The sequence below is a fragment of the Barbus barbus genome, assembly GCF_936440315.1.
Source record: "Barbus barbus genome assembly, chromosome: 15".
In the NCBI taxonomy this organism is placed as follows: Eukaryota; Metazoa; Chordata; class Actinopteri; order Cypriniformes; family Cyprinidae; genus Barbus; species Barbus barbus.
Genome location: NC_136743.1, coordinates 29,897,160 through 29,911,926, shown reverse-complemented (window position 1 = coordinate 29,911,926; position 14,767 = coordinate 29,897,160).

Below are 14,767 nucleotides of genomic sequence, written 5' to 3'. Positions count from 1 at the left end.
AGTAAAAGCTCATTCTTCTGAGGAAGATATTTTTAGAGAATTTGCAAAAAATATTTTTCAGCGTTGTCTCTGGATCACAATGTTGGCATAGAATGAATGTGATGACCTCGCCTTGGTGGTGCCATTATTGTTTATTGCTGCATTTGTTTATAAACATTCATTGTGAAAATAAAACCGTTGATCCAACTGTCAGATTATTTGGCAACACCTTTTCCTGAGTGAATCAAAATGCTTTGCATATAAACTACAATAGACTTCTGAATTCTCTTGAAAATAACATTTCAAAATATCTCCTTGATTACAACAGTTTTGGGAACATAGTCTTCTGTTATTGCTAAATAATATGGAAAACAATTGGCTAACAGAGAAAATTTAAATAAGAGGTCCAAAAGTCTGGAACGCCAAGGTTTTGAATGCATTAGAATGCTGAAACAGATCTGAAATAAACTCTTCGTAGATCTAAAACAGCAGGGTCAATCCTTCTCCACTCAACCAGAAGTCCCCAGCTAAAAATTTAGATTTTGACCTTTTTTTAAATAAATAAATAAATGAACAATTAATCCACTATTTTATAGAAGGGGGTCAAAATATCTATTTCCATCTGAGATTCGGAACCAAATTACAGGAGGGTAAAAATGACTTCAGAAAGATGGCAGCATCATTATGTTATTTCTGTCAGGACCACTATTGTCAACGATGATTGACAATTAGCATATAGTTTGGATTGGCGTTATGGTTCTGTTCTGGGCAAGAACTCCCTGCGCATCCATGCAGCCTAGCATGGATGACAGCAGGGAGAGCAGCAATAACCCCCCAGGGTAAACAGAACAGAACCAACAAAAGTATTGCAGATTTGTTAAAGTTCAGTCATTTTATTTTTTTATTATAGTAATTTTCAAAAGAGAATCAGAAGGCTGGATCCTGACTGACAGAGGAGGAGTTGGGGATGGAGGAGGGTAATTTATTGAGCAATGCGAAAACTGCTGATAATACTGATGACCTCATATATATAGATGCTTAGATAGGTGTCGTATTCCTATAGGTAGATGGGGATCAGCTGATGCAAGCTTGACTAACGTGACCTGCCAGAACTAACGCTACGCTTGATTTTTACACAGAGATTGGTAGGTTTATTAGTAAAATCTGTTGACATTAGCGATCTTTGCTTTATTATTGCCAGTGGTGATTATTCAAAAATGGGAAAAGCACTTGTCTTTTTTTCACCTATAGTTTGTGTGCCTGTAAAGGCCCCGATATACTTCAAACGAAGTTCGTTTTCGTTCTTCGTTTGGGGGCAACAAGAACTTCGAAAAGGCTGAGCGATGGTATACTGTCTTCGCTGCTGGATGCGGGGTGTAGATTAATGTAAACGTGTCGCGACGCTCGCGCTAATGCCCTAAACACAACAACGATGCAATGATGGTGTATATAGGTCTTTTATTAAACTGGATAAATTATTATGTGTTGTCATAATTTGATAAAACAAAGGTTTATTATTGTATGTTCTTTTGGCATTTCATTTATTGTATACCTTTTAAATTTGCTTATTGAAAGAGCAACAACAGCAGCAGCAGTATGGTGTAACATTTATTTGAAACGCATGTATTTGGTACTTGCTACCTTATATCTTTACTCTTTCATTTCATTCTTTTCATGGAAAATTTCTTTTTAGGAATTAAATGCTTTCTCTGAACCTTTGTGCAAGATGGCGCCGGTGTGTATGGCCTGCCTTCCGCTGCCTGCTGTGCTTACACGTCTGTTTGTTTTAATGTGTTTTATCAAATGTTTCGTCACTTTTAACTTACGATCGTCAAACACTGCTTGGCATTAAAGGCATCACTGAAGAGTTACTCTGTGATGCTAAGTGTGGTGCACAGTTTGCTTCTCCTCTGGCGACTATACCTGACTATCTGCACTGGCTGCCTGGTCCTCTGCCGGGAAGGAAGCGCCGCAAAAGTTGGGGAAGGCACGGAGGCTTTGCGGTCAAGTTCAAACTCTTCCTGTCCAAATTGGATTTTCTACCTCACGTTGGCCTTTGGTCCTACATGGCAGGGCGTGGCCACTTCATTGCGGGGTGAGCGCTAGAACCACTGTACGAGTGTAATATATCGATTGCTGGGGATCCACTGCATCAACCTCCAAGGAGTCACTCACCGCGTCTGCGCCGAGGTGGCGTTTGTATTAGTCACCTCTGTTCGCTAGCCTGGGCTTCAGAGCGGACCATTGATTCGCGAGAGATCAGGATGTCGTTGATTAACGCCAGGTCAGTGTCCAACAAGACTGCTATTATGAATTACTTTTTTAATTTTCGTACACTAGACTTTTTGTTTATCACGGAAACTTGGCTTACCCCAGGGGACCTGAGCCCATTTTCTGAACTGGTACCATCTGATTGTAAATTCTTAAACTCCCTTCGCTCTGTGGGTCGAGGTGGTGGACTGGCTTCTATTTTTAAACAGAATTATGTTTGTCAGATGTTAGCGACGGATACCTATTCCAGTTTTGAACTTCAGTTATTTGTTTTGGAACTGGATAATCCGATGGAGATCTCAGTCATTTATCGTCCACCTAAACCACATACGGACTTTATTAACGAGTTTTCAGACTTTTTAGGGGGCATTATCCCCAATTTTGATAGACTTTTAATCCTTGGGGATTTTAACATACATGTGTGTTGCCCAACAAATCTCTTGGCCAGAGAATTTTTGAGCCTTATTGACTCTTTTGATTTGGCACAGCTTGTGAATGTTCCTACTAGGGATGCCCGATATGAAAAATTTTAACTGATACGATAACCGATAATTAAGTCCTTCTCATGGCCGATGCCGATACCGATAATTTTATATTTTATATTATAATTTCATATAATCTGCAGTTTGTGCACCCAGGAGAATACAAAATCTAAGATTCACTGATTAAATTGATATTTTAGTAGCTCTGGCCTAACTATGGCAAACATCAGTCCTGGCTCTTCAAATGTTTTTTTATTTTTTGTGTAAGGCACCACAATACTTTGTAACCAAAATGGTTTAACAGAATTATGACAGAACTATGGTTTATCTGCAATTAACAACTCATTAACAAGAAATTTATATTCAAATATTTCATGCATAAAGAAATGCATCTATTCAACGTTTTTAGTGCACGAGGATGAGAAAGTTATATAGTCTTTAAGCAGTGTTGGGAGTAAGGTGTTACAAAAGTAATGCATTACAGTAACGTATTACTTTTTGCTGTAACGCAGTAGTGTAAGGCATTACTAATCAATTTTCAGTAATATTTTACTCGGTACATGTTCAGTAACGCATGCATTACAACACACTTTTAGCCCCCAATTATTATTATTATTATTTTAAATTTAATTTAAAGTCGTGCTCCTACTTTTTATGTCCCTAAGGCCGGGCTTCAGGCCAATATTCACGTCATAGTTCAGACGCGGGCCGGGCCTCAGGCCTGTTTTAGGCTTCTCCTTTTCTTTATATTTTAGACATCCATCAATTATTGATGAAAAAAAATTGCCACGCTGGTGGAAACAACATGAGTCCGTGCCGCGACTGTCAAGAGCGACTCAACGGTGTTTAGTGTCCCGCAGCAGCAGCGAGCCGTCAGCACAGTTCTGGTTCAAATACACGCAATAAAGCAAAAGCCCCAGCAAAAGTAATTACCATGAATGTGTCCGGGGGGAAATATTAAGGATTCGCCATCTCCTCGTTAGACACGCCTTTAGAGAGAAGTGCATCTTCACGGATAACGATTGTATTAGTTTTTGATTTCGTTTTTATTTATTTCGTTAAGTAGCAATTTAAAGCTTTCTTTAGATATATTTATTATGCCTGTGAGGCATGTATTTCGGTTCATTTTTGTGAATGAACGACAGTCATGCATCACAGATCAGATTTCATTTTATCACCTGAGGAGAGAGTCGAGCTGACTGACAAGAGTGAGGTGAAAAAGACAAGACGATGGCAGAAGAGTTTCAAAACGAAATGTAAAAGCGCCTGTTTTAAAAATATCTTTGGATTTTGAAAAGCATGTTGACCTGCCATTCATCAAGGTGATATTGGAAGGTCTATTTTTTTTATTTATTTTTTAAACAGTCGTTTCTCATTTAGCCTATTTGGTCTCTGGCCAGCCTAAGGCACACCTGTGCAATAATCATGCTGTCTAATCAGCATCTTGATTTGCCACACCTTTAAGGTGGATAGATTATCTCGGCAAAGGAGAAGTGCTCACTAACACAGATTTAGACAGATTTGTGAACAATATTTGAGAGAAATAGGCCTTTTGTGTACATAGAAAAAGTCTTAGATCTTTGAGTTCAGCTCATGAAAAATGGGAGCAAAATTAAAAGTGTTGCGTTTATAATTTTGTTCAGTGTATATATATATACTTTATTTTTATTGAATAAAATAAATTTGTTTTTATTAAACAAAATAATCAAAATAAGTGTCCAAAATAAACAGGGAGTCTGGTGTCCTCGTCGTGCTGCGGGGTTCGTGAAGTTCGGAAAGGAAGGGTCCAGGTAAGGGGCGGAGTCCGGAGTCCTCTCGGGGCCGGGGCGCGAGTGGCGGCGGCTTCTTTTCAACTGCTTCGTCCATCTTCTGTCTGCGGCACTTCCGGGGGATTCGACGGCCCGGCATCCTGGCACGTCAGCCGTCTCACGGGTGCGGTATTCCATCCGCTCTTAACGCTCCCTTCCTGGACCCACGAGGACACCAGCGTGCATGCACGGGGAAGAGACCGGTCTGAATACTTAGGACCATGTGATATTTCAGTTTTTCTTTTTTAATAAATCTCCAAAAATGTCAACAATTCTGTGTTTTTCTGTCAATATGGGGTGCTGTGTGTACATTAATGAGGAAAAAAAATTAACTTAAATGATTTTAGCAAATGGCTGCAATATAACAAAGAGTGAAAAATTTAAGGGGGTCTGAATACTTTCTTCAGCACTCTTCTTCCTCATCTAATATTGCTTGATATTGATATTTATTTAATTTATACCATATGTTATAATTATTAAAAAACAACTGACACTGCGTGAGGAAATGGAAATGTGGTGAGAGTTGGCAGCCCTGGTTTTCAAAGATTAAGATCAATTTACCACAAGATGCTTTTTCAGATAATGTGTTGAATCCTTTTAAACCGTGAGAAAAATTGTTGCAGGTAGACGTTCTGTAGATTGCATTGCACTGTCCTTTTTCACATTTGTATAAGTAAAATTGTTTTTTTTATTTCCATGACAAAAATGCATTACATGGATTGGTTTCTGATTTCCTCTGCATTTTTGCGAGTCCTGGTCCTGGTCTGCCAGTTGCTAATTCATGAGTTTGCACTAACATATAATATGATTGAGCAATTGGTGAGCATATTTGGTGTGCTGTCCAGAGGGAGCGCTCTGAGCTCGGGATAGAGCCCGAATCCAGAGAACACCCACATCCCAAGAATGGGATGAAATTAAATTAAAAGCGAGGAGTTGGGGTGGAGACAGGATGCTGGAAAACTGTCATGGAACAGAGGCGAGTTGGCTGTATAAATACACGTGTTGTGCTTGTTAAGGTGATCAGCTGACAAGCTCCACCTGGGCCAGAATGATTATCTGATCGTTCTCCTCCCGAACCTTGTTAATAAAACATTATTTAAATAGGCTGCACGTGTTTTTTTAAAGGGTTCCCCCCGGGGTATTAAGACTTATATGGCTTAATATAACGTAAATGATGTCTCTTACTGAAATATGTAGCATTAAACCCTTGAAAGATTTGTTATTTTAAAAAATCATCATCGTTTTATACATATTTTGGACTATGGGGGGCACCATAATTTCGATGACGTTAAATGATTGCACTTGTTGAGCTAGTAGTGAGCATTGTATCTGATCACAATCACGTCTCTTGATGGATTGCGCCATTGCAACTAATTTTCTGTATTCTTATGAATGCTTTAATCGAAACACAATGCAAACATGATGTAAATAAGATGCATTGATTGTGCATTGTAGAAAGCATCATAACATCAGTTCCAGTGATTATAAAGGAAGCATTCTTGGAAAAGGAGAAGAGTGAAATATGTGTAGATGGAATTTGGTTTTGGGTAAGTGGTGTAGAGAAGCTGATGATTGCCACCTGCCATCAGCAGTAAGATAAGAAATGGGAGAAGGTGGAGAGGGAGTAGAGAGGCGAATATGATAGTTTCTGCGAGTCTGAGGTGTTGCCGATTTTGTTTTGGTAGTAAGAGACCTTGGCAGCAGAAGGAAATGATAAAATATTAGCGTTGAAAATGTTAATAAGTGAGAGTGAATTGGAGGCATTAGCTTTAGTTTACCTCCAAAAAGGTATTGTAAATAAAAAAAATAAAAAATCATATATAGGTCATATTATTTATACAATCTGAATTCTGGAAATATTGGGATGTTTCCAGAAACCACTGTCGGTAAACACAATCTGCCATGCCATCTGCAGATGCCAACTAATTCTCTATCATGCAAAAAGGAACATGGACATGGTCCAGAAGCGCCGTGATGTCTTGTGGGCCAAGGCTCATTTAAAATGAACAGTTTCAAAGTGGAAAAATGTTCTATGGTCAGAAGAGTCCAAATTTGACATTCTTGTTGGAAATCACAGACTCCATGTCCTCCGGGCTAAAGAGGAGGGAGACCTAACAGCGTGTTATCAGTGTTCAGTACAAACGCCAGCATCTCTGATGGTATGGGGGTGCATAAGTGCATACGGTATGGGCAGCTTGCATGTTTTGGAAGGTACTATGAATGCTGAAAGGTATATAAAGGATTTAGAGCAACATATGCTCCCCTCCAGACGACATGTATTTCAGCAGGACCATGCAAAACCACATACTGCAGCTATTACATCAGCATGGATTCGTAGTAGAAGAGTCTGGGTGCTGAATTGGCTTGCCTGTAGTCCAGATCTTTCACCTATAGAGAACATTTGGCTCATCATTAAATGAAAAATATGTCAAAGACAACCACAAACTCTTCAGTAGCTGGAAACCTATATCAGGCAAGAATGGGACCAAATTCCAACACCAAAACTCCAGAAACTCAAAACCTCGATGCCCAGATGTCTTCAAACTGTTTTGAAAAGAAGAGGATATGGTACACCATCGTAAACATGCCCCTGTCCCAACTATTTTGAGACCTGTAGCAGGCATCAAATTTGAAATGAGCTCATTTTGTGCATAAAATTGTAAAGATTTCTGTTTAAACATTTGTTATATTATATATTATGTTCTATTGTGAATAAAATATTGGCTCATGTGATTTGAAATTCTTTTAGTTTTAATTTTATTCAAATTTTAAAAAAAAAATGTCCCAACATTTCCAGAATTAGGGTTGTTATTAGCTCAGTATAAAAATAGAAGAAGTCTATTTTATAGCTAGATAAATGTCTGTGTGTGTGTGCGTGTGTGTGTTTATTCATTGTTATTTAAGTTACTGTTATTTAATAATTCCATAGCCTAAGAACAATACAGTAAACATCATCACAACCTAAAACTGAGTGGAACAGTTCAGCCTCACTGCATTGCAAATGTTGTTATATTGTGACATGTTTTCAGGTTTAAAAAGCATTGGAAATAATTGCCTTTCAGATACCTCTCTCTGTAACTATGCTTCAGTACTTTGTTTGTCATTATGAAACATTCCATTTCAATTTCAAATTACATTGACAAGATGCACAATTTTCCCAAATTAAAGTAATGGCATTAATTTAGCCTTTAGATAAAATATTCGGTCAAATATATAAAAGGTCAGCTGGGACAAGATGCCCCTGGGGGCTTCTTGCCCCAGTTAGGGGGTAATTTTCCCCCAATGGTGCAGAAAGATGGCATCCTTTCATAATTTTCATTTTTGTGCCATTGCAACTAATTGTTAATTGTTTCCAGTTGATTCCCATAATAGTGTGAGTGATGCATAACAATCCTCTACATGCTAAACTCATATGTAAATGTGTTACAATTTATCAGTATATGGACATTGTTCTTAAGGGGGGCTTCTTCTCCATCTTATCCTAAGTGTTGTCAAGGCAAAAAGTTAGGGAGCAGCAGAGAGTAAAATGGCTTCATTAACTTCAAGAGAAGAGAAATCATTAAATAAACAGAGAAGTCTGTTAAATTATGTAATATATGAACAAAAACAAAGTTTTTCTGCACTGCACTGCTTGCATGCAGGGGGGGGGGGGGATCCATTAACATTATAAGTGAAACTCAAGGAACATTAAAGTAATTTAAAAAATAAAATATCCATGCCCTGGGTATCCATGGGTACCACCCCAATGACAACAGGTTGTAGCATTAAAGGTACATATCTGAAAGTGTATGAATTTTTTCACATTTTTTGCACTGAATACCTCAAGAAATGTCCATCCACTTTAAAACTGTGATATTCACTGAGGAGCAGGCATGGATTGGCAAAAGGGAGTACCCAGACTTTTCTCATATAAGTAATGTTGCACCTACATATTTACTAACTCTCATTAGAGTGGTAGTAGAGTACTAGTAGACTGTTAGGGTTAGGGGTTAAAATAAGTTGACATTTACTTTAAAAGTTACTTATAGTCAGTAAAATGTATGTTGGGAGCCCATCATAATAAAGAGTTTGCAGATATTAAGCAGAGAGTCTACTAATACTGTAATGAGAGTTAGTTGATATGTAGGTGCAGCGTTACTTACTACCACCAGAATAAAGTGTTACCTGAAATGAACCATCTGAGAGACCAGAACATCTCTGAATATTATATATTACATTTTGTGACACTAAAGTGGGGATTTTTCCTCATTGTGATGGGCCAATACTGGTCCCAGATAGATGTCATTGTTAAGCATGCTTGCACCAGCGTTTTCATGCTTACTTTGTGTTTTGTTTTTATCTGTATTCTTTATAGTCTGTATTTGTAGACTTTATTTTATGTTGTTTGTGAAATGTTGATTTTTGCGCAAAGATTTCCAAGGAAACATGTTTCTGTTTGTTTGAAACTGTTGTGGGCTTCATTAATTATACAGTGAGAACAATTAAATTTTGCTGCAAAGCTAATGCTGAAAGATAACAAGATGCTCTGATTTCTTTTTTTAAATAACTGGATGTGTTTGCCAGGAATGTTCCACCTGCAGAGATAAACAATATTTCGAGAGTCAGGGAGAACTTCTGATCAAGAGTAAACATTTAATTATTTCACTCCATTTTCAAACAGTTTATTTCTTCACACACTTAGTGTCATGCCCCAAGAACATGATGTTCACATCAGATGACCTAGATCGTGAACATTTAAGAGTCTGGAGATCTGAGAGTCCTCTGTCCAGTGCAGATGTTGTGAAACTCTCGGTTGTAATTTTTATGAAGTACATTAACTTGTGGAGAGAGTTCTATTTTAAGCTTTAAGATTTTGTCAACTAAAAATATAATGTCAACATTTGTCCCTATATTATTAAAGAAAATATGCTGTGATTTAATAAATCCATCTAGTTTTGGTCACATTTTACATAATATAGTGACATATGAGGGTGTAAATATTTCCTCTGACAATGATTCGACTTCAAAAGCAATATTGCATGAATAATGACATGCATTATAAAATCTGACATTTTTTAAAAATTTTGATTTTCTATGTCAGATTGATGGAGCACATTTTTACACTTCAATATTAATTTGTAATCAGAATTACCACTACGTTTATAAAAATTACAGATTGTATTTACAGATGCCTGATATGTCCTTATACTTAAATGCCTGTATGTTTTTTGGAAAAACATGGAAGGGCATGGATGGATAACTTTGGAAATAAAAATTGGACGGGTAAAACAGGGCCGGTTTTCAATAGTCAAAACCTAGGGGCAGATTCCTTGTGTAGAGTCAAACCTGAGAAGTAAATTAACAGCAAATTTTAATTTTGGGGTGAACTATCCCTTTAACAGAAACATTAACACAAGCAGTAGCCTACATTTTATCAGAGTAACTAACACAGTTACTAAATGAATACCGTGAATGGATAAGAAAGTAAAGTGCATGAGATTTTTAAATGCTTATCACTGATTTTGATGTTACTTTGGCAGATGACACTATATGGCAGACTTACCAGTTACCACCGACTCCTTTCTTAGTTTCTGAGAAAATAAGAGGCAACCACCCTAAAACTAGCTCCAGTTTGTTGGCTTTGCAGAGATAGTAGCTATGGAAACAAAATGAGCAAACAAAATACATATAGCAACATAATGATGCTGCTGAGTGACAAGAATGCTAAAATTACCTTTAATTAATCTTTGTGATGAATCCCCTTTAAACAGTTTTCGGACCTGTTAGCTGCAGTTGCTGACATTTTATGATGCCATGTTACACATAAAATTGACACCGCAGGGACTTTAGAAATTACTAGCTCAGCACATCCTAACACTTTAAAATATGTCTTCTTTCTCAATTTGAGTGAATTTCATTCAAAAACAAAGGATATCCTACTGTACTACTGATTACATGAGATAAACAGCCCACAGCATGGCAGACTAAAGAGACCGATAAAGCTGCACACCATTAAAATGAATGAGAGTGTTTCCTTCCCTGGCAGTAAGACTAAACACTGTCTTAAGATCTTGCACTGATCTTTGGATTTGCAATCAGATTCTAAAATTAACTCCATGTGAAGTCGTGAAAAGAAAGTGACCAATGTTACTGAGGTAGGTGGTCAAATAAATGTCAAATGTATAATCTGGCAGAATGTACACAGTTATTACATGAAATTGGCATGTTTCATCCATTAATATGATTGTCACCATCAAGGCTTTGTTGTTTAGCATGGCAGGATAATAAGTACTGTATAACCAGTAAGGTTAATGGAAAATGGAGAACAATAGAAAAGATTTCATGTGTAACTTTTAATAAAGTGTTGTTAAATTGTATAAGTTTTATGATTTCAAATAATTAGACATGCTTTTTGATTGAGATTTAAATAAAAAATTAAAACAGACTGTGGGGGGGGTGATTAATGGAAATCCCAATGGCATCTAAGAGTACAAGTTGCAGTAAAGCATATGCCTACTCACTGTTATGATTAAGAGGGGTTCCTTGGTAAGTTTTCACCCCTGTAAAGGGTCCCTGGCCCCAAAATGTTAGAGAACCCCTGATAGACAATGGGATGTGTTTTGGTACAGGACAGCCCTTAGCCACAACACTCCTTCTACTGCCCCCGTCCAAAGAAGATCTGAACATTTCAGCGTCACACCCAGAGAGCTTGTGACGTTACATGGCAATACTAGAAAGCTGGAGTTCAATGTAAACAGTTCTGTTCATCATAACAGGAGCGACACCGTGTAGACATGGTGTCAGTTTAAGTTACTTTTTCACTTATTCTTTATTAACGTATCACATTTTCTGATAAATTACATAATGATTCTGGCAGTAGGATTTGCTCCTGTGGTGAGCCAAGTTCATGCTCATTAGAGACGGCCCTCATGACAGCTATTTGGAGTTTAATGTCACTGTCATCCTGAGCTCAATGGGACCCTTTGAGAGATAGAGCCAGCACATTTGTTACAACAACAGGCTTCAGTTTGTGGCGGGAACACTAAAGCATCCAGACGTTAATCAATGAGGGACGGCAGTATTTATAAACAGTTCACATTTTCTGTGGCCTAATGACTGTGAGTACAGTGTATACCGAGTATTTTTTTTATCAAGAATTAAAAGGTAAAGTGAATTTAGAAGTTAAAATCCCTAACCTTAAGTATTTATTTTTTGTTATAACTGCACCATCTGTGCAATGAACTTGAATCATATCTTGAATCAATGATTTGAATCAAAACAAACGAGTCATGCACAGAGACCAAAATATATTTTTTGACTTGGGTTAATTAGTGCACGTTCACTTTTTCAGCAGTGTTGGTTTTATTTTTCCATTATTTTTCCCAGAGGGAAATGCTTCATTAAAGCATTATGTAGCCATGAACCAAACCAGCCAGCTACGGGGTGAAATCAAACAATACAAATGTGAAAATCAGACAAAAAGACAAAGGTATTAGACTGTGTACTTGACAGCTTTAATTAAGAAACAAACTACAATCCCATGAAGCATGACGATTGACATAAACAAATGTATGTTTTACACTATGAATTCCATTGTAAAACATGATCATTTAAAAAAATTATTTAAAATAATTTGAACAGATGGCTTCAACAAAGCATACCACTGAGTAACGATCTCAGAGCTCACAACAGGTCTGTCTGGGAAAGTTACTTTTAAAAGTAATTACAATATTATGTTACTCCCTAAAAAAGTAACTAATTGCATTACTTTTTATTGAAAGTAATGTGTTACGTTACTTTTGTGTTACTTGTTGTATCTGGGCTGGACTTATTTGTTTGTTTTTAATATAAAAATTTCTGTTTTTGGCAAATGTAAATGCCCTTTCACACCAAAAGTGGTGTGAAAGGCTGAAGGAAATGTAAATTCACATCTGTAATGTAGAGGGCGCAGCTCAAACAAACCTTTCAGCTGTGCTGCCTTTTTGGATGAAGAATAGGATGCTCATTTTTGCTTATTATTAGTATGGCTGAATTGGATCATTGAAGGTCAGCTGCAAATACATTGGTTAATAAAATGGGATTAAAGGGATAGTTCACCCAAAAATGAAAATTAGTCCAAGATTTACTCACCCTCAGGGCGTCCCGGGCGTGTCTGACATTCCTCTTTCAGACGAACACATTCGGAGTTAAATTCAACATTGTCCTGTCTTTTCCCATCTGTATATTTGCAGTGAATGGTGCCCCTGTTTCTGAATCCGAGAAAAAAGTATCCATCTCGGCTCTGGTGTGTTAATAAAGGCCTTCTGTAGTGAAATGATGCTTTAGTTTAAGAAAAATATAGATTCTTACAACTTTATAAACTATAATGTGCAGCTTCCGGTCTTTCAAGCAGGCGCATTCACGACAAGGCGATCGAGCGTATGACTGTAGTCTCGCGAGAGTAAGCTCCAGGGAGAAGTGTGTAATCTCACGAGAACCAAGTTTTGTGTACAGCACAGGGAAACCATGTGAACAAGTAAATTGTATCTGTTTTGATTAAATAGTGTGTTCGTGTTGATACCCGGGATGTTTAAATAAGTTCATGACAGGGGTTTTGTTTTGCTTTCTCCTCAGTGCATGCGCTTTCGTCATGCATTCGTCTCTCTCCGGATCTTAAGGCCGTTTCTCAATATGCGTACTTGTCTGTACTTGTGTTCTTGTGGACTTGTGAAACGTCATCAGTCGCTGCCCAAGTACTGTTCCAATTCAAAGTTCACATCTAGCCAAGTCCAGTTCAAATCCCCGGATGTGTTCTTGATCCGCCACTTTTACAGAGGATGCATCGAGAGGTGACTTGTGCGGACTTGATACGGGCCAGAACCCAGAATTCAGTTCGTCCTCCCGTCCTCGAGAGTTCGTTCTTCTGAGTCGAACTTGGCAAGTCCAAACTCGAAAGGACGGAAGTCCAGACTCTGCGAACTTGGTATTGAGAAATGGCCTTACATTGTGCCTTTCATCACACCTACGTCATACGCTCGATCGCCTTGTTGTGAACGCACCTGCTTGAGAGACTGGAAGCTGGACATTTCAGTTTGTAAAGTTTTAAGCATCAACATTTTTCTTAAACTAATGTATCGTTTCACTTCAGAAGGCCTTTATTAACACCCCGGAGCCGTGTGGAGTAGTTTTGTGATGGATGGATACTTTTTTTTCAGATTCAGAAACAGGGGCACCATTCACTGCAATTATACAGATTGGAACAGACAGGACAATGTGGAATATAACTCCGAATGTGTTCGTCTGAAAGAGGAATGTCAGACATGCCTAGGATGCCTTGAGGGTGAGTAAATATTTGGCTAATTTTCATTTTCGGGTGAACTATCCTTTTAAATACATAAAGGATATTTACGTAATTAGCGTTACTTCTGGAACTCAAATGCTGCTCTCTCAACCCAGCAACCACCTTAGAGACTGCTCATAAAGCCCTACAACAACCACCCAGGACACCCCAGCATTGTGGCGGTAGTTTTTGTAGAAATAGCACCACTCACTTTTCCAGTTTTCCCTAAGCATGTTTATAAGCTAATGCCCTCTGGATGTTTATCAAGACATTACAGCTTCCTTATTTCTCAGTTCTCTTCTTTGAAATACACAAGCTTATTTTTCTCACCCCCTGGTTTCCTCTCGAACCGCCTCTTTTGAAACTCTCAATGGATAGTCTTCATTTCCCATGGAAACAATAGCTGTCGCAGATCTCAGCCTTTGTTTAGGCATTCCTCTGCCTGGAGGCAATATGAAGCAATTAGGTGCATGTGAGCAATTAGTGAGGTTTTTTCTGTCTTTTTTTTGTCACACAGTGTTTTGTGGCTGGATGGCTCTCAGAGCTCTCACTATTTGATCTGACTACATCTATGCGACAGGTATTATTGTGTGATAAGTTTACATCACTTCATGGTGGATATTACATTTTAAAAAACCCTTTGATCTCAAAGCAAATCCCATCTATTATGTTGGACTCTCTTCAAGACATTCTAATATTTACCATCAATCTTTGACCAGATTATTGAATGTAAATTCAGCTAATAAATTACATCTTAACTATCTATATTCCATGCTTTGCTCTTATCTCATCTACCTCTCTCCATTTTATCATACGAATAGGTATGGTACTAACTGGTACATGCTTAGATCTTCTCCCTACGCCTGGATTTGTACATGTGTGTTTTATGTCAGCCTTCTATTCATTGCAAGCACTGTGTGTGATCTGAC